This window comes from Rhinopithecus bieti, unplaced genomic scaffold (assembly GCF_001698545.2).
Source record: "Rhinopithecus bieti isolate Rb0 unplaced genomic scaffold, ASM169854v2 scaffold_2432, whole genome shotgun sequence".
Taxonomy (NCBI): Eukaryota; Metazoa; Chordata; class Mammalia; order Primates; family Cercopithecidae; genus Rhinopithecus; species Rhinopithecus bieti.
In genome coordinates, this window is record NW_016804136.1 from 3,085,231 (window position 1) to 3,106,416 (window position 21,186).

General features: G+C 43.6%; 1 protein-coding gene across 4 annotated transcripts in view; it reads right to left on the minus strand.

The window, feature by feature from the left end:
* DGKG (diacylglycerol kinase gamma) overlaps positions 1 to 21,186 on the minus strand; it is a 222,078-nt gene that overhangs the window by 70,747 nt on the left and 130,145 nt on the right. The gene's annotated exons all lie outside the window — the stretch shown is intronic.

Genomic DNA, 21,186 nt, shown 5'->3' on the forward strand with positions numbered 1-21,186 from the left:
CCCTGGCTTATAAGAAAATAACATCAATTGCACACTAGCTAGTTGAATCTTTTCATTAGACAGATGAGAGAAAAAATGAGACTAACTAAAAATGTTCTTTTATGTTTGTCAGCAATTTAGGGCTGGAATCCATCATCCTGACAGCTATGAATAGCCTGTTTTCAAGGATGTCCACAGTGAAACCCAGCTAGCTGCTGGCCATTCACTTTACCAGCAGAGGCTATGTACTCAGCTTCCTATACGACCCCGAGCTTCTGGGGACCCTTTCCTGAGAATCAAGGAAGTTTTAAGGGCAACGGGCTTTTGAAGTTGTGAAAACATGAAAACATTTATTTGGGCTTAGAAGTCTACACAGAGAACACTACAGTTATTTCTAGAAATAGAAGCCCTTGAAGTGAAGGTATTCCTCTTTGTGGTTTGGACTTTGATAATCAGGTTCTCGGAGTGACTCATGCCTCACATAGTTACTTAGGCCTTGGGTGTCAGTTAGCATTAGGTTGGGAGGCCTGGTGAAACAGATGCCACCCACAAGATGGTGTTCTGTGTTGCATGCAGGGAGGGCAGAATGATTTAGTGGAGACCGTGCTGCACCAGCGGGGAAAGCTGCCTCCCATACCCCATTATCAAACGCACCAGCACCTGACTTCATGAGAGTCGCTCAGCATCCCCAGGCCTCAGATTCCTCATCTTAAAAATGAAGGGCTTGGGGCCGGGCACAGGGGCTCACGCCTGTAATCCCAGCACTTTGGGAGGCTGAGGCAGGTGGATCATGAGGTCAGGAGATCAAAACCATCCTGGCCAACATGGTGAAACCCAGTCTCTACTAAAAATACAAAAAATTAGCTGGGCGTGGTGGTGCATGCCTGTAATCCTAGCTACTCGGGAAGCTGAGGCAGGAGAATCGCTTGAACCAGGGAGATGGAGGTTGCGGTGAGCCGAGATCGCGCCACTGCACTCCAGCCTGGCGACAGAGCGAGACTCCGTCTGAAAAAAAAAAAATGAAGGACTCGGACCAACTGCTTTCCAAGGTTTCTCCAAGCTCCCCAGACACAACTTGAGATGACACAATTCAGAACAGGATGGGAGGACTCACGTGTTCCACAACTGCTGCCGTGTAGGAGTGTGGGCCCAAGTATTGTCAGAGCTGACATTTTTGAAAGAGAATCCAGAAATATATTTTCATGTAAAATCTGATTATTGGAATTGGCAACTAATTCAAGTTTTTAAGAACCTAAGCCAAAAACTACACATTTGGGAAAACTGTAGCTAACCAACAGGACATTTCTGTATATGAATTATAAATTTTCATCAGGTTCATCTCAATTAAAAAACAAAACAAATGGTCTCAATCCCATTTGGGATTTGCTGGGTTATTAGTGGTGTTATTGCTGCCACTACTGAAGATAATAGACTAGCATTGGATTACTAAGGTAAACAATAATTTAGCAAATCAGGTATAATAGAAATGCAGAATAGTCAAATGCAACAAGAGTTGAATTATAATTGACTGATAAATATTAGTAATAATATTGACAGTACTTTGCCTGTTAACATTTTACATTACTTGAATCTCGAATACCTTTGGAAGCTTAGTAACTATGTTAACCAAAGTTTACATCAAGAGTTAAAAAAAAAAAAAAAAAGAAAAGCAAAGGCAGGTGGGGTTTGCTCTAAGGCCAGGATGTCAAGTCCTATAAGGGGCCCATGACTGTCACCTCACAGGTGCTGCAGAGGCCATCTGTGTCACCCGCACACCCAGCTGCGTTGGCCCATCAGAGAGTGTGTCACCACATCTAATCCACCCTGCATGCTGTCCCCAGCTCTCACTGCTCATCAGAACAGGCACTCAGTGATCCTCAGGCACGGAGCTGTGGATGGAATCATCTTTTCCAAGAGGGGGCAGTGGCCCCTTTGGTTCAAGGGAAAGTGAACACCCAGCAATCAGGAAGGAGGCTTTATAAATAGCTGTTTTTGTACTCTGAATGTGACTCTTGTGCCTGCTGTTCCTGCCAACAGATTTGTGTTGGCTCGATGTGTTTCAGCTTCAAGGGGCAAGGTATTCCCTGGCTTTTTTCCATACTTGGGACAAGACTGGTGTTCATGGCACTCAGAAGAATCTCAGGTGGTGAATGATGGGAAGACTGGAGGCCAGAGACCAGAAAGGGTGGGCAGAGAGATGGAGAACAGGAAAGGGGAGATCTCAAGAAGGGGCTCAGGAAAATAAAAAGACTGAGGAAGGAGGGAGAAACTTGCATAGGATATATTTTATTGTATATCTATGGAATCCTCTTAATAACCTCTAAAGACACTTCGTGAGTCATTTTCGTATGTGAGAAATTAACTGTAAAATCTGTAAACTGTAAAATCACAGATGACATACTGTTTGCACTTAAAAGGTCTTCAGGGTTCAGGGACTTATAGCTGGGGGATCACAGGTTCCAAAGAGTGTTCCAAAGAATCTTCCAAAGTATGAGTGGAGTCCATGAGCTGCTGTTAATATTTCTTAATGTAAAATAGTATTTGTGCATTTAATCATAATAAAGACAGCATAGACTAACTAGTGGGTTAAATGATAATTTTTTTGATGGGCAATGGAATTAAATCAGTTATATCAGTTACTGCTTGGTAACCAGAGACACGGATTGAATGGCAATTGAATCCTGAATAATAAAAATGGGGAAAAAATGATTACTTAGAACAGCTTTATGGCTGACAAAAGTCTTATTCAATATGGCACCCATGGTGGGAGGCAGTGGGAGAATGAATAAAAATAGTGCACTATTCCATAGTACAAGGGTACATGTAAAATTACTACTCTATACCAGGGATGGATGGTGGTTCTCTTCTAATCTATGGCAGCCTTCTCATGGTACAGCTTAGGAAACCAAGATCAGTTCTTGATGCAGCTGGGAGGTACGGAGCTGGAATACAAACCCCGTCTTCCAGCTCATAGTCCTTACTGGTTTACTCTCCCTGGCTCCTGTTGCTATGCCCCAGAGGCACCTGAGAGAAACGGAAAAGTCAACCAAAGTCACCAGAGCTAGTGACTGCAAAGCTGTGAGTCATTCTCATTCATGCTTGTGGGCTGGGTTTACTCACATCTACCACATGGGCCACCTGTATGGCTGTAGGATCCCAGCTTGAGGTTGGCTGGGACCCTGACACTCTTTAGCAGAGTCAGTGATCTGGGCCTCCCCATTGGTCTCTAGTCTCCACTCTTGTCCCAGACTAACAAAGGGCCAAACCCATGAGCCTCGTGTGTAGAGCAGCCTCCATACCCCTTCAAGGGTAATTCTGGGTCCCTAAGAATCTACTGCCTCTGAACAGTGACCCTTCTCTTCCATATGACAGTGTGTTTCTGTGGACCAAGGACACATTCTCCTTTGATAGGATCTCCGAATTCTGTCTGGCACCTGACAGTATCTCCTCCTAAGGGCAGGACTCCAAGCACGAAGACTGCCAAAGTCTGAAATCGGATCCTTTCCCAGTGCAGCACACAAGGACACACGTGTGCACGTGCGGGCACACACACAGGCCACAACAAGAAGGTTTCTCTGAGACTCATGATCCACTGTTACCAAATGTGCTCGCAGACACTGCCCCTCTGAGGCCAGAGAGTCTCTCCAAAGGCCCAGCAGCCTGACTGGACAACGGTCGGCCGTGTGCTGTGAAAGGCACCACTTTGGGGGTGGCCCTCAGGGGAGAATGCTGAGGGAAAGGCAAGGCCAGGACCATGTTGTCAGGGGTTTCCTTTCCTGATGGCCTGGGTCTCCAGGGTATTTGTCCAGTTAGTATCTGTCCTTGCCAAGAGAAAATAGCTCCTTTCCCTCATCCAAAAAGAAAAAGGAAAGAAAGAAAAAACCCTCACAGTTTGGCTGCTTCTTAGCAATCCTTTCTCCCTTTGAAGAGTTATTCGTGGAAAGAAAATCCCCTTCAGGCCGATTTGGCGGAGGCTGGAGGGCACGGAATAAGCTTGCTTTTGGCAGTTATCAGAGAGCAAAGTCAAATACTGGGACAAAAAGAAATCCCTGCCTGGAGGGACGGGGAAAAGGCGGACAGGAATGCTCACTGCTGAAGTTCTGTAGTGATTCCTTAGCTGTGCTTTCCAGCATTTACACACCATCAGCCCTGGGAACTGGTATCTGAAGGCGAAGGGGACAGTGAAGACATAGTTGGGCGAGGCCTCGTGTTAGAACCTGAGCCTTGAAGGCTTAGAGAAGGTAGCTGCCCTGCTGGAGCTGAGCCTCTCGCTGTGGAAGGTGACTTCCTGGGTCCCGATCAACCAAGACTAAAATGTGGAACTGTCTGGAGGAGCAGAGGCAAACCCTGGAAGCAGGTCCACACCCTCACAGTACCGTGACCGCCAGGTGGGCTCTGCCGGCCCCCAGCTGTTAGGAGGAATCTCACTTCCCACTTCACAAATGTTGACCGTGGGTTTGACCTGCACTGGCTGCTTTCTGCACCCAAAGGTCCTGCTCTTTTGATCCTCACATCTACCCCCTGCGGTAGGTACTACGGTGGCTATTTGTAGATGTGTGAGATGGTTGTTCCTTGGCAAACCTACAGCTAGACTGGAATGGGATCGCAGAGTCTGAGGGGATGCAGGCTGGCTGATCCTGTTCTCCCCTCTGGTTCCCCCGCCAGTCTTTCTGAACACGAGGCAGTGCCTGCTTTATGATAGGTCGGGTTACAAAAGTTCCTTGGTTAAGCCAGTTGTTTGTCACTCTGAGCACATTTCCCCATAGAAACAATGTTATGTTGAGGTTGGGTTCCCAGGCTAACCCACAAGAGTCAATTAACCCATTAGATACCCAAAATACAATGTCTCGTTTTGGAGAGAGCTTACTGGAGCTGAAGGAGCTGTGGTGAGAAGGCAGAAAGGCCTGGGTTCAAGCCACAGTTCAGTCCTTTACTTGCCATGTGCCCTTGGGCAAATCATTTAGTCTGTCTCTTTATTTCTATATTTTTGAATTGACACAATATGACCTACCTTGCAGGGGTTGCTGGGAATATTAATTAAGAATACACACACATGGTTAGCATGGTGGCTCAAGCCTGTAATCCCAGCACTTTGGGAGAGCGAGGCGGGTGGATCACTTGAGGTCAGGAGACAGATGACACCCTCTCTTTACTAAAAATGCAAAAATTAGGCCGAGCATGGTGGCTCCTGCCTATAATCCTAGCACTTTAGGAGGCCGAGGCGGGTGGATCATGAGGTCTAGGAGTTTGAGACCAGCTTGGCCAATACAGTGACACCCCACCTCTATTAAAAATACAAAAATTAGCCAGGCATGGTGGTGGGCACCTGTAATCTGAGCTACTTGGGAGGCTGAGGCAGGAGAATCGCTTGAACCTGGGAGGCAGAAGTTGCAGTGAGCCAAGATCGTGCCACTGCACTCCTGCCTGGGCGACAGAGTGAGACTCTGTCTCAGGAAAACAAACACATAAACAAACAACAACAACAACAACAACAACAACAAAAAAACCACAAAAGAATACACACACATGTATGTCTCATGATATACACTCCAATAAAGGCACAGTAGAACTCCAATGCTATATATAAAACTGGTTTTGTGGCTTCATGATTCTGAGTTTCAACTTAAAGTACAGGGAACACATCTTTTCTGCTGAATTTGGATTGGGGATCTTTGCTTTCCTCAACTTCCTGGGAAAGAAACCTGGAGACTCTTCTACCCTACATCCCTGGTGGTGACCCCGAAGTCTGGGCTGGAGTTCTACTTAGGAAGGGAATGGAGATGCCAGAGGGAGACTGTGAAGTAGCGAAAGTGGAAAGGGTAGCAGACAGCACACACTGAAGTATGTGTCCTGTGTCTTTCTTCTGCAATCATAAAACTCCAGGTTGGTCTGTTTATTTCTGCCTATGTTTCCTGTGCCTTCCACACCATCGGCCGGTTAGAGGCATCTTGTCTAGAGTTAAGTCCACAGTAAGTCATTCCCTCATTGTTTCCCTTACCTTTCCCATCATGGAATTGCTAGCAAGGCAAGTCAAAAATGCACTCGATAGGGCAGATGCCTGGATAAATACCCCCCTTCTCTTCCCTATTCCATCTTCTTCCTGTGCCAGTTTAAAAAATCTTAAATAGGAAAGCATGAGCCAGAGCCTCGCTCTGCCTGAGAAGACTGTGGTAGACCCTGCCAGCAAAATCCTTTCTATTTCATCCTTTTGAAAATCTCATCCATATGCTCTCTACTTTGCTTCCACTCTGACGTTTGTGACTTCTTATTCTTGTGTATACATCCTTGCCACCCATTTCAGAGACTGCAATTTATGTGAACTTGTCATCCTCACCTGGCCTGATGGTGCTGCTGTGCGTCCTGCCCCACCATGTCTCTGTCTGTAATCTCTAAGGTCGTGCTCCTCTCCCCTAAGGAACATGACTAATTCAGTTTGCCCCTCTCACTATGCGGTTGGCAAATGCGTCCCAGCTGTAGGTGTGGCCCCAGTGGTCCTCCCTGCCAGTGCCTTGGGAGAGCTGCTTGGCACCACCTTAGCCATGCCTCTTAATTGTAGCTTGCACCTGCTGCCCTTCTGTGGGCTGTGATTTTAGAGTTTAATTTGAACACTCTACTTTATCCTACTTAAATCTCATTTTAAAGCTCTCCTGTTTGGTCTTCAAGTATCTGGCCAAAAATATTCCTCTTGGTTTATGTGATAAGCTCCCAATTCCTTGCCAGGGTCCTCTCATTCCAGCATCAAAATCCATGGTCCAGAAGAACAGTCGTTTTCAGATGAGCTACAGAGGAGCTCTGTGTTCCCCATATGTGCCTGTTTCTTCTAAAATTATGACTCATGGCTGAGGAAGAGACTAAAGCATTGCCTTTGCCTGTGTCCCTTGGCTTCCTACCCAAGACATCAAAGGTCACTAGAGATACTAACCAGTATTCTTCCAAATGTGTCATTTGCCACCATGCCCGCAGGCAGACAGGAGAAAGAGTCTGTAAGTTATACGAATATGTACACTTGAATGCAGGGGCTTTCACCAATGTGAATTCAGTAAAATATTGGTCTCAAGAGGCTCTGGGGTGAGGGGATTCTGTGGTCAGGTAAATTTGGGAAATGAAATACTTTCTGTTGCTTTTGTGTGATCTCAGCGGTTAGAATCTACGTTAAAAGCTCTACAATATCAAACACAAAAGAATTATGTTTAACTCAATTTTCCAAGTGTATTCAATGACTGACACCCCCCCCCCCGCCAATATTCTTGTGAATTTCCTTTTAACATCCTGTGGAATGCATTTTAACCAATGCTACATACTTTAATACATGCTGGAAGAAGATAATCTGGGTAGCTACCTCTGCAGGCTCATCAGGAGTTGAACCTCACGATAAGTCTGTTAGCTGCTCTGTCTCCCTTCTCCAGAAGGTCCAAATTTATCCTCCTTGTGCAGAGACTATACTTTTAATTTTTTATCCAAACAGGAATTAGGCATTTCCTCTTTATTTCCATATCTATTTATTAATCAGAGCGACTTTTCTTTATGTTCTCTTTGCCCTCCTGAGTATCTTTTCTTTCTGAATCATTTCTTTCTTTTTTTTTTTTTAAGTGTATTTTATTTACTTATTTTTTTGAGGCAGGGTCTCACTGCATTGCCCAGGCCGCAGTGCAAGTGGTACGATTATATTAATAGTTCCCTGCAGCTCTGAAATCCTGGGCTGAAACAATTCTCCCCTCTCAGCCTCCCAAAGTGCAGGGATTACAGGCATGAGCCACCGCGCCTGGCCCTGAATCTTTTTTTTTTAAATGACATCTAGGAACACTTTGTCAATGCTTTTAAATTATCCTCAAGCCCATTCATTCTCTCCTTCGGCAGGAGACCAGTTCACATTTACAGCACCAATAATTTGTGACCAAGGTCAAGAAAGAAAAATAAACAATTGGCCCCCATCACAACCCTAAGATTGTATTTCCTGAGCATCCACGTGACAACTTGGAGGGCCAAGGCTCTTATGGGGTCTGGCAATGTGTTTATTTGGCTTGCACAGTGGTGTTTAAAATTGGAAAATTTTACATACACACCTGAAGCCCAGCGTCTCTTGAGAAATCAGATCTGTTAATACTGGATTGCTTTCCAATCTGGCAACAATCGACTGCCACTGAGAACTGGCTGCTCCCTTTACACAGGTCTCAGGCTAGAGTTCTCACCACTCCCTAGCGCCTCACATCTACCCGCTTCTCTCATTTACACGAACTGCCTGCCTCTGCACGCGTTTGGATTTGTGACCCTTCATACAGACCTCTGTAGTTTTCCCCTGGGAATTTCCCTGGAAGATGCTTCAAAAGTGTCTACGCTACTTTCTTCCTCAGATCCTTCCTGTCTGAGCTGCTGGTGTCTTTGGTCATGAGTCCTAATACATGTCTGATTTCAAGGGCTGACCAGCTGCAGCAGGGTGAGAGATGAATCATATTGGCATTTGCAAAGATCACATGCACAGAAATAAAATATCATCCAAATCTACCTCTTCCGGGAAATAATATTGCAGTTGCTCTGTGTTTGGAAGTTAGGGCACAACCTGGTAGATCGATCAACTATTCCACAATTATGGAACACTGAGAAATGAACTTGACTCTACTAGAAAAGTAGCCTAAGCTCACATTTATCTTTTCCCTGAACTCACTACTTTGTACAAACCATGATTATTGTGAATTTTAAGATTATACCACGAAGTCTTGATTATTAAGTAATCAATACTTTAGTAAGTAGTAAGTAGATTATCCAATCCTTCAAATTTCTTCTTTTCTCACCCTTTGGCTGTTAACCATTTCATTTTCTTCAGTGCAATTTTACCAGTTGTGGAGATGGGGCTGGAGGGGGAAATGAGTACAAAGCATGAACTAGAACGTCAGCTCAAATCAGAGGGCATCCTGTGGTGTCATCTCCACCCCAACCCTGCATATACCCACAGAAACCGTGATTATAAGCAGCCGCTCCCCCTCTCCCCATCCAAGTTCACGGGCAAGGTGGTACAGAAGAGGAAAGGGGGAACCTGACTAATTACACTGTGTTGAGAGCTCCAATAAAAGTTTCACTGAGATCAACAGTTTGCGGTTTTCATTTACCCAGGACTTTCTCACTCCCTCTTACTCTATGGTAACCCAAAACTGGAGATTATGGACCCACTTTCAGCTTATTGAGTTCAAAGGCAAGAAAGGGTACTTGGCTTGATTGGCAGTTTGGAATGCTCTCCAAACAGGCCCACTTTCAGGATTAAAGGGACACTCCATTGAACAGAATAGAAAACATCTTGTTACTAGACAGTGAAGAATTTCAATCTAAGTGTAAGTTCAATAAACATGAATATTCAGCAATTACGTAAGTCCCTGCTGTGTTAGTAATTTGAAGGTATAAGTACATTCTTGAAGTGAGAAGAGCCCCTCTTTCATTGAAGAGCATTAGAAGATTGGGAAAATGCCTTCTTAGTAAAATGTGAAGTGGTAAGTACCCCCTACCCTCTTCAAATTTAAACACTCCTACAATCTTCAAAGTAGAGATCTATAGTCTTCAAAGTAGAGATTTGATGACCCCCTTTGGAGGAGCGTTTATAGAGGGGATGCTTATACTGAGAAGGGGGTTGAAATCTAAAGTCCTATCCAAATCTAGGAGTCTATACGTTACTATTACAGACAGGAACCATGACAGCGTGCACTAAAATGAGAGATTCTACAACGGATTCTCATATACTGCTACATGTTCTCCTTACAAATCCCCGTAGTAATCAATAGCTTCATACCAATACCTGATAAACTTCAAATCCATTGACTTATCTACTCTAATTCTTACAGGCACCTTGTCAGGCAGTTGTAATTTCCATTTTACACATCAGAACATTAGGAATCAGAGAAGCGAGTAACCTTCCCAATGGCACACAGTAAGTAAGAGGCAGAGTAAGGGCTGAAACTGAGTTCTTTTGATGTTGAATGCAATGAAACTCAGGAATTTGCGTCTGTATTTCACATGACGGTGACACGACCTGGCGTAACAGAGTTGTAAAGCCATTTGTTGAGGGTTTCTGTGAAATAACTTACTTATTTCACGGAAGAGAGTTACTGCGTTTCCTGATAAGTACAGTGAAAGCTTGCTTTCGAAATTTCCTTTGGCCCAATAATAAGTGCATTACAGCTTTTTTTTAGTAAATGCTGATTTAAATGGGGAATTAAAATTAATCACTTGAATCTTTTCTGAGAACATCTATTACCTTTTGCCTTGTTTTCAATTTCTTCGTAATAAAATGCATGCAATTATGAAAAGTTTAAAGAAAATATGGAGGACTGAATATGCTAATCATATCAGCTCTAAATACAGATATGGACTCTGTTGTATCACCAAAATGCCCTTATGCAAAAGGGCAACAATTTTCTGAAGTTTTAATTAGTAAAGTACAATAGAAGGCCAATAAACTCTGACAGTATTTTTTCTGGATATAAAAACAAAGAGACATGTTAAACTAAGTTTAAAAGCCACCTACGTTGCCCTCTCCCTGAAGGCATCTGAAACCATGGTGGTGAGGAAGAGAGAAAGACATGTGGATTCTTTTTTTCAATATGGATTTCTACTTCACAACCAAATAGCATGCTTTAAAGCTCAGGGTTTATAAGAAAGCTCTGTCGCTGGTTTCTAGTTTTTCTAGCCCTGATGTGTACTGACTCCTCCAGGGCAGCAGAGCTGGCTCCTTCATCTCTCTCCTGATGCCCCTCTTCCTTCTGTCTCCCCACAGGGATTGCCTCTTTTCTGGATCTTTCTGACTAACACTCTGTCTGTACTATTCTAACATTTCAGCAAGGTTCAGTATCTTAAAGTCCCAGTGTTTCTAGGAACCCTGAAAGTTTTGCTCCAGAAATACTTTGAAAGGTAAGCCACTCCTTCATTAATCTATTCAAAAAGCACTTACTGATGGATACCCTCACTATCCACTGACCCATTCCCAGGATAAGATGCAAAATCTCGTACAGACCACCGAGATTTGCTGCAACTGCTCCCTGCTGCCTTTTCACTCCACCCAGGAACCTCTGGCCTCTCCACTAGTATGATGATGGAGGCAAAGATTGGCGTGATTGATACATCTACAGGCTAAGGATGTCAGACTGCTGGCAACCACTAGAAGCAAGGAGAGAGGCACAGAAATCATTCTGTCTCAGAGCCTGGGGAAGGAGTCAACCCTGCTGACATCTTTCAGACTTATAGCTTTTTTTTTCTTTTTTTAAGACAGAGTCTCATTCTGTCACCCAGGTTGCAGTGCAGTGGCATGATACTGGCTCACTGCAACCTCCGCCTCCTGGGTTCAAGCGATTCTCATGCCTCAGCCTCCCGAGTAGCTGGGATTACAGGAGCCCGCCACCACGCCCGGCTAATTTTGTATTTTAGTAGAGATGGGGTTTCACCATGTTGGCCAGGCTGGTCTTGAACACCTGACCTCAAGTGATTCGCCTGCCTCGGCCTCCCAAAGTGCTGGGATTACAGGCCTGAGCCATCGCGCCAGGCCAGACATGCAGTTTTTAGAACCACAAGCGAATAAATTCCTGCTGTTCTAAGCCACCCAGTTGTGGTGCATTGTTATGGCACCCCAGCACACTGATACAGTTGGTATTAACTTCTGTATGTGCTCATCTTCCCAGATACACCCACGAACTCCTGAAAAGCAGGGGCTGTGGTGCTCCATCGTCCCTCTCAGACCTAGCATGATGCTAACACAAATAGATGCTCAATGCATTTTGGCTGAACGAAGAAACATGCTTGGCACCACCCTTCTGGATTTAGTTCAGTGGATCCCGAAGAGAGTCAGACTCCTCTCCAAGTGAGAAAGCTTATGAACAAGTTGGAGATGTAACAGTAGTTTAGCATCCCAAACAATAAATTATAGAAGACAAAGAGGGCACAGCAAAGTGGGACAATGTGTCAGAAACATTGAAGATGGGCCGGGTGCAGTGGCTCACGCCTGTAATCCCAGTGCTTTGGGAGGCCGAGGCGGGCGGATCACGAGGTCAGGAGATCAAAACCATCCTGGCCAACATGGTGAAATCTCGTCTCTACTAAAAATGAAAAAATGTGCTGGGAGTGGTGGCAGGCGCCTATAGTCCCAGCTACTTGGGAGGCTGAGGCAGGAGCATTGCTCGAACCTGGGAGGTGGAGGCTGCAGTGAGCTGAGATCACACCATTGCACTCCAGCCTGGGTGACAGAGCGAGACTCCATCTCAAAAACAAACAAACAAAACAACAACAAAAGAACATTGGAGATGGAGTCTAAGAGAAAGTGGAGTACAAAATGGGTTGGTCAAGTAGGTTGGTTCAGAATATTCTGTGCTGCATTTTGAAACAAGTGATGACTAGGCCACAAGAGGAGATGTCGTCTAGGTTGAGGAATTGGGGGCCTGAGAGCAGCGGTGTGGGGAAGGTGAGAGTAATGGAGCATGCAAGCAAGAAGCAGAGGCTGGTGTTTGAAGAGGAGAATGTTAGAAAGGGCGCTAAATGCAAGCATGGGATGTAACACGGGATGGGGCTGGGGGAAGTAGGTGTTTGTGCGGCAGCAACAGGACTACAAACGTATCCCAGGGAGACTAACGGGCAGCTCCAGGCAGGGTGGGCCTGAGTGGGAAGGGCATCGAGATGGGCCAGAGGGTGGCTGAGGAAATCCTGAGGATGGGACATCTTGGGGACCAATTGGGAACCGAGGAGCACAGGGGACAAGCGGTCTCACAAGTAAAGAAAATTGTGCAGTTAAACAGTGCAGCTTGGTCAGTTGTGGAATGGGAGGCAGAAAGCTCCCACCTGGGTAGCGACCTGGTGGGTGTAATGAGTCCACCCCTGGGCTCAGAGAAGGTGGTGTGTTTATCATCCCAGATGAATGGAACTCTCTGTTTTTGGAAGCCTTTGCAAGAGATTCCAAAGCTACTCTCAATAACTCATTTCAGTCTTTAATATGTCTCCAGGCCAGAAGATTCCTGCTCCTATCCAAAAGACAATTCTTTAATTTTAGAGCACATTTTTTCCCTCTCTCATTCTTTCCTGAACTGAGATGAAGAGTAAGGAGGTGTAGTCACTATTTCCTGTTGTGAATCCTTCACACACTTGAGGCCCATTCCCAGCACATTCTCTGTTTCTCTCCAGGAAAAGTGATTTTGGATGACTTGTGGCTTTCTCATTGACCCTATAATCATATCTGTGGCTCTTTTCTAGTCTTTTTTTTGGGTGCATCTTTGGTCATGGGGCACAAAACTGGGCACATGGAGAGGCAGGGAAGGTGTGGCAGGGCAAGAGGAGTTGTGGAGTAGACAGGCCTAGATGCGAATGGCAGCTTCCCTAGTAACTAGTGTGGTCTGGAGCAAGTTCCACCTTCTCTATGAGCCTCACTTTTCTCATCTGTAAGATGGATCAATAATACTTACACTTGGTGAGTTGTGCCAGTTAAAAATAATGTACATGAGATCCTTGAAAGCTCTCAATAAATGATGGCTATTATTGTTGGTATGGGTTGGAGCAGAACTGATTACATTGGGAAAACCACCTTTCTAAACACTTTAGTAAATGACATGGTTATTCATGCTTTAAAAACTATACTAGGCCAGATGCGGTGACTCACGCCTGTAATCCCAGCACTTTGGGAGGCCGAGGTGGTTGGATCACCTGAGGTCAGGAGTTTGAGACAAGCCTGGCCAACATGATGAAACCCTCTCTCTACTAAAAATGCAAAAAAATTAGCCAGGCGTGGTGTCGCATGCCTGTAATCCCAGCTACTCAGGAGGCTGAGGCAGTAGAGTTGCTTGAACCCTGGAGGCGGCCATGTCAGTGAGCTGATATTGTGCCACTGATTCCAGCCTGGGTGACAGAGAGAGACTCCATCTCAAAAAAACAAAATAAAACAAAACGATGTTACTGCATAGTTCAGAAGGCAACTCTTGCTATCTCTGATGGTCAGATAAAACACAAACTGATTCTTTTGAGATACAGCAAAACTATGGACAGGACCCAGAATCGTGTTGAAAGGATAAAATATTTTTCATTACCCTGTGCAATAGTAGAGCTGCATAACATATGAAATAGTTATTTCAACTGTGAAGGGACTTGGATAATGGTATCTTTAAAGCACTCAATGACTGAACCAAAGCATTGGGACTTTTTAATTGGAAAAGACCAATAAAACTCCTACTGCTGATGAACTCACTCCATTCAGTTCCTTTCTATCATCTTCCCTTCATAACCTATAAATGCTACTATGTTAATAATGTTTTAAACTAGTGTTTACAGCGTGATCAACAAAATTGTGCGATTAAAGTGTTGAAAGAAAATATGTTATAGTGCTGAGTGTTTATTTTTTGGACGAGGGGATGAAAAATATGATTTTTTTTTACAATGAGCCTCAATGACATATAAAGAAAATTATTTTAAAAATAGTATGTATAGCTTTACAAAAACACTTTATCATAAATATTTTAAGGTATATATATCAAGTTAACTGCTATAATGCACCAAAATGGCAATATTGTGTTTCTCCATGATGGGACTATGAGTGACTGGTTTTTTTTCTTACTTTAACTTTTCTGAATGTTTCAAATTATTTATAATGATATTGCAATGTGCTATATAATAATACTTATGATGTATTATTAAATCACATAATGATAAATATATTGATATTTTACTGAAAACTTTTAATTAAGAGAAATGACAAGAAAATAATTCCATATATTTCTACATTGATGACTCACACCCTATTTAATATTAAGTAGATTTTTATCTGCCTATATTAGATAATCACCAACATTCAGCGTTTTAAGGGCTTCTGAATCATCTAACATGATTATTATCTGATATAGGATCTCTTTTTAATAAGAATATTAATAACAATCATAATAGCTACCACTGATGTGCCCGACTCTGTAATAAACACTTTAAGTGCATTGTTCCACTAGATCCTCGAAATAAACCTATGAGGTTAGCAGGCAGAACAATGCCCTGAAGATGTCCACATTCTGATCCCCAGAGCCTGTGAGTATGCTAGGTTACGTGGCAAAGGGGGAATTTAGGTTGCAGATGGAGTTTAAGTTGCCAGTCAACTGACCTTGAGATGGGGAGAGGATCTTGAATAATCTGGGTGGGTTCAGTGCAATCCACATTCTCATAAGTGGAAGAGGGAGGCAGGAGAAAGAATGTCAGAGGGATGCCATATGAGAAGGACTCAACTGGCCACTGCTGGCTTCAACAATGGGAGGGGGCCAGCAGCCAAAGAGTGGTGATGCCTGGAAAAGGCAAGGAAACAGCTTTTTCCCCAGACCCTCCAGAAAGGAATGTAGCCCTGATGCACCTTGATTTTAGCCCGGTGACACCTATTTCAGACTTCCAACCTCCGGAACTGTAATATAGTAGTGCTGTTTTTTTTTTTGTTGTTGTTGTTGTTTTTGAGACGGAGTCTTGCTCTGTTGCCCAGACTGGAGTGCAGTGGTGTGATCTCGGCTCACTGCAAGCTCCACCTCCCAGGTTCACGCCATTCTCTCGCCTCAGCCTCCCGAGTAACTGGGACTACAGGCACCTGCCACCACACCCAGCTAATTTTGTTTTTGTATTTTTAGTAGAGACGGGTTTTCACTGTGTTAGCCAGGATGTTCTTGACCTCGTGATCTGCTTGCCTCGGCTTCCCAAAGTGCTGGGATTACAGGCATGAACCACTGCACCCGGCCAGTAGTGTTGTTTTAAGTCACTAAGTTTGTGGCAGCTCATGACAGCAACAATAGGAAACTCATATAATATTATAACCCAGTTTTACAGGTGAGCAGACTGAGGTTTAGGAAGAGTAACTTGGTCAAGGTCACACATGGTGGTTAATGAGGACTCCCGGATTTGAATCCAGGTTGTCTGATCATGGAACCTCTCCTATTGGGCACTTGCTTCCAAAATGATTGCCAGCATGGGCTTGAACGCAAAACATGAAAACTCATCACCTTCCCCAATAGCTCACTGCACTTGAGGATGCCTCTGACTGGTAGAATTGATGTCCTATTTGGGGCCCAACCCAGTCTTGCATTCCAGTCACCTTTTCATTGATTTATTGTGCAAAATAACACAATTCCTGCTTTATAAGAAAAGCCTTTTAAATATTTGAGGCCAATAATCACTCCTCTCTAAGGCTTCTCTTCTTTGGGTGAAACAATTCCAGATTCAGCCTTTCCTTCAAAGACATCTAAAGTTCTAGCACCTTCTCAACCACTCCCTTCTGGAAAGTATCCAGACTGTCAACCCTCATGTTAGGATCCAGTCAGTTCCTACCTTACTTTGAATTTGTGTGCTTTGATTTTCTTCCATAAGGTTATTGTGCTAGCCTCAACTCTTGTGGGCTTGATTACATACTATATCTTGAGCTCTTCGATGGAAATATTTCTAGAAATCAATCAGTCAGTAAATACTGATAACTTTGGGATTATCTGGCCTATAGTCTTGAAAACATAGCGTGCTTTCAAGTTCCTTCTGGTATGATCACAAACTGATTCTACTCTTTGTTGACATGAATAAGACCTTTCCTGTTCTAGTCTGGCAGGGGCTACAAGAAAAGCCCATTAAGTTACAGAAAGAAATGGTTCTGGCCAGTGGGTAACCTTGTAGGGAGGCTAGAGACGCCACAGGCTGCTGCTGTGCAACAGTTGAGAGGTTGTGCTGTCTGTTCCCACGCGGACTGGGGACCCAGGAGGAAAATGAAGGGATTGTTAAGAGTCAATGTGATTTCATCATATTATTTAAAATACTGTGAATGTTAGGGCAGAGAGAACTGCACACAAATATTAATAACAGACTCCAAAATCTTTGATCATCCACCACTTTAGATGATCCCCTTATTTATGTGAATAAACAAGGCTTAACTATAAACAATCATCATCAACAACAACAACAACAACAACAACAAAAAACCCTGGACTTCTGCAGTTGTGTAATGAGCATCTGATGAAAAAAACATGAACCCATATTTCATTCATTTTACTCTCTGCATCTCTCCCAAAGAGGGGTGGGGAGGGTGGGGGACAAAACATTTTTGTGGCTTAGTATCTAAACATTCAAGTAATTAAGTCAGTTGCTCTGTCAGAATTGACTTGAAAGTCAAAGGTTCTTAAGCACAAAACATAAGGTTTGCATTTCTTTATAAATACCTACAGGAATAAGAAAAAACATATAAAATGCCACAATTAAATTCATTTGGGGCTTTTCTGAATCCCAGATATTTAAGAAAAATAGTTTGCTATATTGAGGGAAGCAGGTGCAGACAGTCTGGACCTCTGGCTACCTACAGCAGGTCTTTTTTGAGGTGCCAAATATTAGATGAAGAGAGGCAAAGCCCAATTCAGGGCACAGAATGAAGACTTTGATGGCAAGGATTTTTAACTTTGCTATATTTGCTGCTGTTGAACCTTTATGCCTTGAGAAAGTCACACATCTGGGTTGTAATAGTGGGCTACCTCACAGGGCGCCAGGAAAGAACAACTTAGAAGAGTTTCATTTTTAGATATAAGAAGAAAATCTTATGTAAATCGTGATATATTTTATGCTTGTGACGGCAGAGCATACCGCAGGTATTCAAGACAGGAAACCCTTCCTTTCATTTTCAGAACTGTATGACTTGAGCTTTGTCAGTTTCTATTTGGTTTCCCACAGAACATCTCTGTCTTTATCTGAGGTCAGGGTTGGGGAGAGGTATGTGGTGGGTGAGGGGAAAGAAGTATCCGTGAGGGAGGGGTAGTCATATCCCCAGCATCTGACCACAGGGCCACTTGCCTACCTGTCATGCAGTCCATGACCCCTGCTAGTAAGCCAAAAGCACCCAGAGAGCACATGGAATCTGTCTTGCCACTCTCCTTTACTCACTCCTGCCCTGTTCCTCCTGATTCCATTTCACCTGGGGTCTGTGACCCCCTCCCTTGATCCTGCTAGCCTGGACTTGACACTGGACTTTGAATCTCTAGTGTTCAGATCTTCAACCTCCGCATCTCAGACCTCCATGGAGCCAGTGAAGGGGATTTCCTCTAGACCTTCTGTCCTGCAGAATCCAAACCAACCAAACTGGTGCCATATTCCCAACCCCAAGAGAAGGATTTGGGCAGATTCAATGCATCACTGCTGGGGTCTCCTCCAACTTTTCAGGTTAAAGCCATGTCAATGGAGCATTGATTCTATGATAACTGAATCCCATTTGCCACTCCATTAAAAAAACCCCGTTTATTGTCAATACTTTATTGTCAATGTAAGGCAAAGTTTGTTATTTAATGATATTCAACAACAAATGTTCATGGCGAACCTACTATGTATTATGAAAACTTAGGTATTATGTCACTAAATACTTATAGCAACATTGCAAGATTTTCAAAAGAGGCAGCAAAGGATTAAGAAGATTAACTTGCCCAAGGTCACATAGCTAATAAGTGGCAAAGCCAAGTTTTGATGCCAACTTACTCTATACCCTGCTGCCTTCTTCTATAAATAGTTACTAAGTGCTTAGTTATTTACAAGGTATATTTCCAACCTCTTAAAAACCCAAGCTACATTAGGGCTTCTGGGGAGCCCCTCATCAGTGACTCCATGGGACCTGCTCCAAGAAAGCTAATATTTCAGAACCTGTTAATTAGTCAAGGGCTTTTGAGAAAGGTGGTCAGCTTCTAGTAGGAATGAAGCACTGCTTCGGTCCCTTTGAAAGGTCTAACAGGAAATAACTTGCTTCAGCCTCAACTGCTGAGAGACATAGTCAAGTGGATACACTCAACAGGTTTAGAATAACACATTCCTCAAGTACTCTTGAGTTTCTAACCAACAATGAAAACATTCCATGGTTAGACTTCTCTTTCTAGACACTCACTGACAGTGACATTAGAATTAGGTGGTTTTTATCTATAGATTTCATATTGCAAAACTCTTCATGGAGACTTAATCTGGAAACTTCATGGTGGGCTGGGGTTTGGCTATCTGGAAGACTTTCATGGAATTCTTGGCTCCTCTGCTAGTACTGACTGCTGCCTCTCTGTGGGACTGAGAGTCCCTCTCCTTCTCTCTAAGTTGAAACCCTCTTTCCTCCATTCTTTTGACTTTATTGCAAACACCCTACTCCGTGACTACTGGCAAATGTGTCTTCTTTTTATTAATTCCTCTCTCCTTGTCAGGCAGGGCCAGCTCATAGGTGTGAGACGTGGACCCCGGGGCCCCACACTTAAGAGGGCTCAGTGCTTAGTTTAATGCTTGGCTGTCACTGGCTTGAAATTCATAATAATTTTTGAAGAAGGGGCCTCACCTTTTTACTTTTGCACTGGGCCATACAGATCATATAGCCAGTCCTGCTCCTTGCTGTGGGCATGGAAACAGGGAGGATACTCACACCATACAATGTATGACTGGATGGTGTACCTGTTCTCCTTCCCTTTGGAACTGAGCAGGCATTTTCCCATAGAGACAATCCATAAAGGCAGATGATGCCAACGATAACTCCATCCTCCTTAGCCTCAGTTCCTTCAGTTCTAATATGGGGACAGTGGCACTTACCCTTGCATGTTATTGTGAGCAATGAGTGGGATGATGTATAAAGTACTTATCAGAGTGTCTGGTATACATCAGTGCTTGCTCAATGAAATCCACGGGAGATAGCAGTTGCAGGAAACAGAGCTTGAACTCTGGAGTGAAGAGCTAGATCAGAAATTAAATTAGCCCCACTGCCTAAAAAATATATGACTTAGTTGACTTGGTTTCTTCCAGCGTCAGTTCCTTTATCTGTAAATGGGAATGATAATGTTTATCTTGTAAGGTTGTTTTGTGATTTAAATAATTTAATGTATTTAAAGACCCTAGTTCACCCACTTGGCATTTAGGAGGAGCTAAAAAATGAAACAGTTCTTAGTCAGGTTTCCCTTTAACAATATTGCTAGGAGGAGCTAAAAAAATGATAACAGTTCTTAGTTAGGTTCCCCTTTAACACTATTGCTACACTTAAAACAACCAATTTGGCCAGGAGTGGTGGCTCACGCCTGTAATCCCAGCACTTTGGGAGGCCAAGGCAGGTAAATCACTTGAGGTCAGGAGTTCAAGACCAGGCTTGCCAACATGGTGAAACCCCATCTTTACTAAAAATATGAAAAAAAATTAGCCAGGTATGGTGGTGCATGCCTTTAATCCCACCTACTCAGGAGGTTGTGGTAGGAAAATCACCTGAACCCGAGAGGCAAAGGTTGCATTGAGCCAAGATCACACCACTGCACTCCAGTCTGGGCGACAGAATGACTCTTTCTAAAAGAAAGAAAGAAAGAAAAAAAAAACACGACCAAAAATACCCCCCAAAAAGAAAACAATTCATTTGCAAATGATGTTTGGGATATGACCATTAGTAAGTTCTTATATATTATACAACTTCCTGTATACTGTATCACCTGTGGAATGTAACCACCTTGTATGTTAAAATAATTTTGTAAAAAATATTTGAGCACTATTTTTCCTTTTCTTTTGCTAGACTATGAGTTCCTTGAAGGCAGGGGCCATGTCTTATGCGCCCTTTATTCCAGATCACTTTCAAACACTTCAGAATCTCAGTTGAATCGAATTTCTCTTTTGTTCTTTATGCCAACAGTGAGATGATAATCTCCCTAACATTCCTCAATTAGCAATTAATAATTAGCCTATCGATAACTAGGAGGTAGACAGGGCAAAAAATACCCCCATCTCTGTCCTGAAAGGCCTTTTCTTTTTTGTCCATCACACATGGCTCATATTCCTGCCTCCTCGGTTCTGGTTCTTGCTCCATTAATGAAACTATTCCATCAGGGAACATAACTTGGTTTTCTAGAATCTACTATCCTCCCTGGTAACAACCTATATAGAGAGGCCATGGAGGAAGAATTTTCTGAAACCCCAACATTTGAGTCATAATTTGATGCCTCTTAGGATTCAAAGAGTCCTCAGACCTGTGGCTTTTAAACATTTGGGGAGTATAGGTCCCTTTAAGAATCTTCTGAGAGTTATGGACATTCTCTGCAGAAAAATACATTCAACACCTTAGTACAATTTCAAGGTGTTCTCAAAACCCCTGAAGCCCTTGGGTCCCAGATTAAGAATTCTTGTTAGAGGCCGGGCGCGGTGGCTCAAGCCTGTAATCCCAGCACTTTGGGAGGCCGAGACGGGCGGATCACAAGGTCAGGAGATCGAGACCATCCTGGC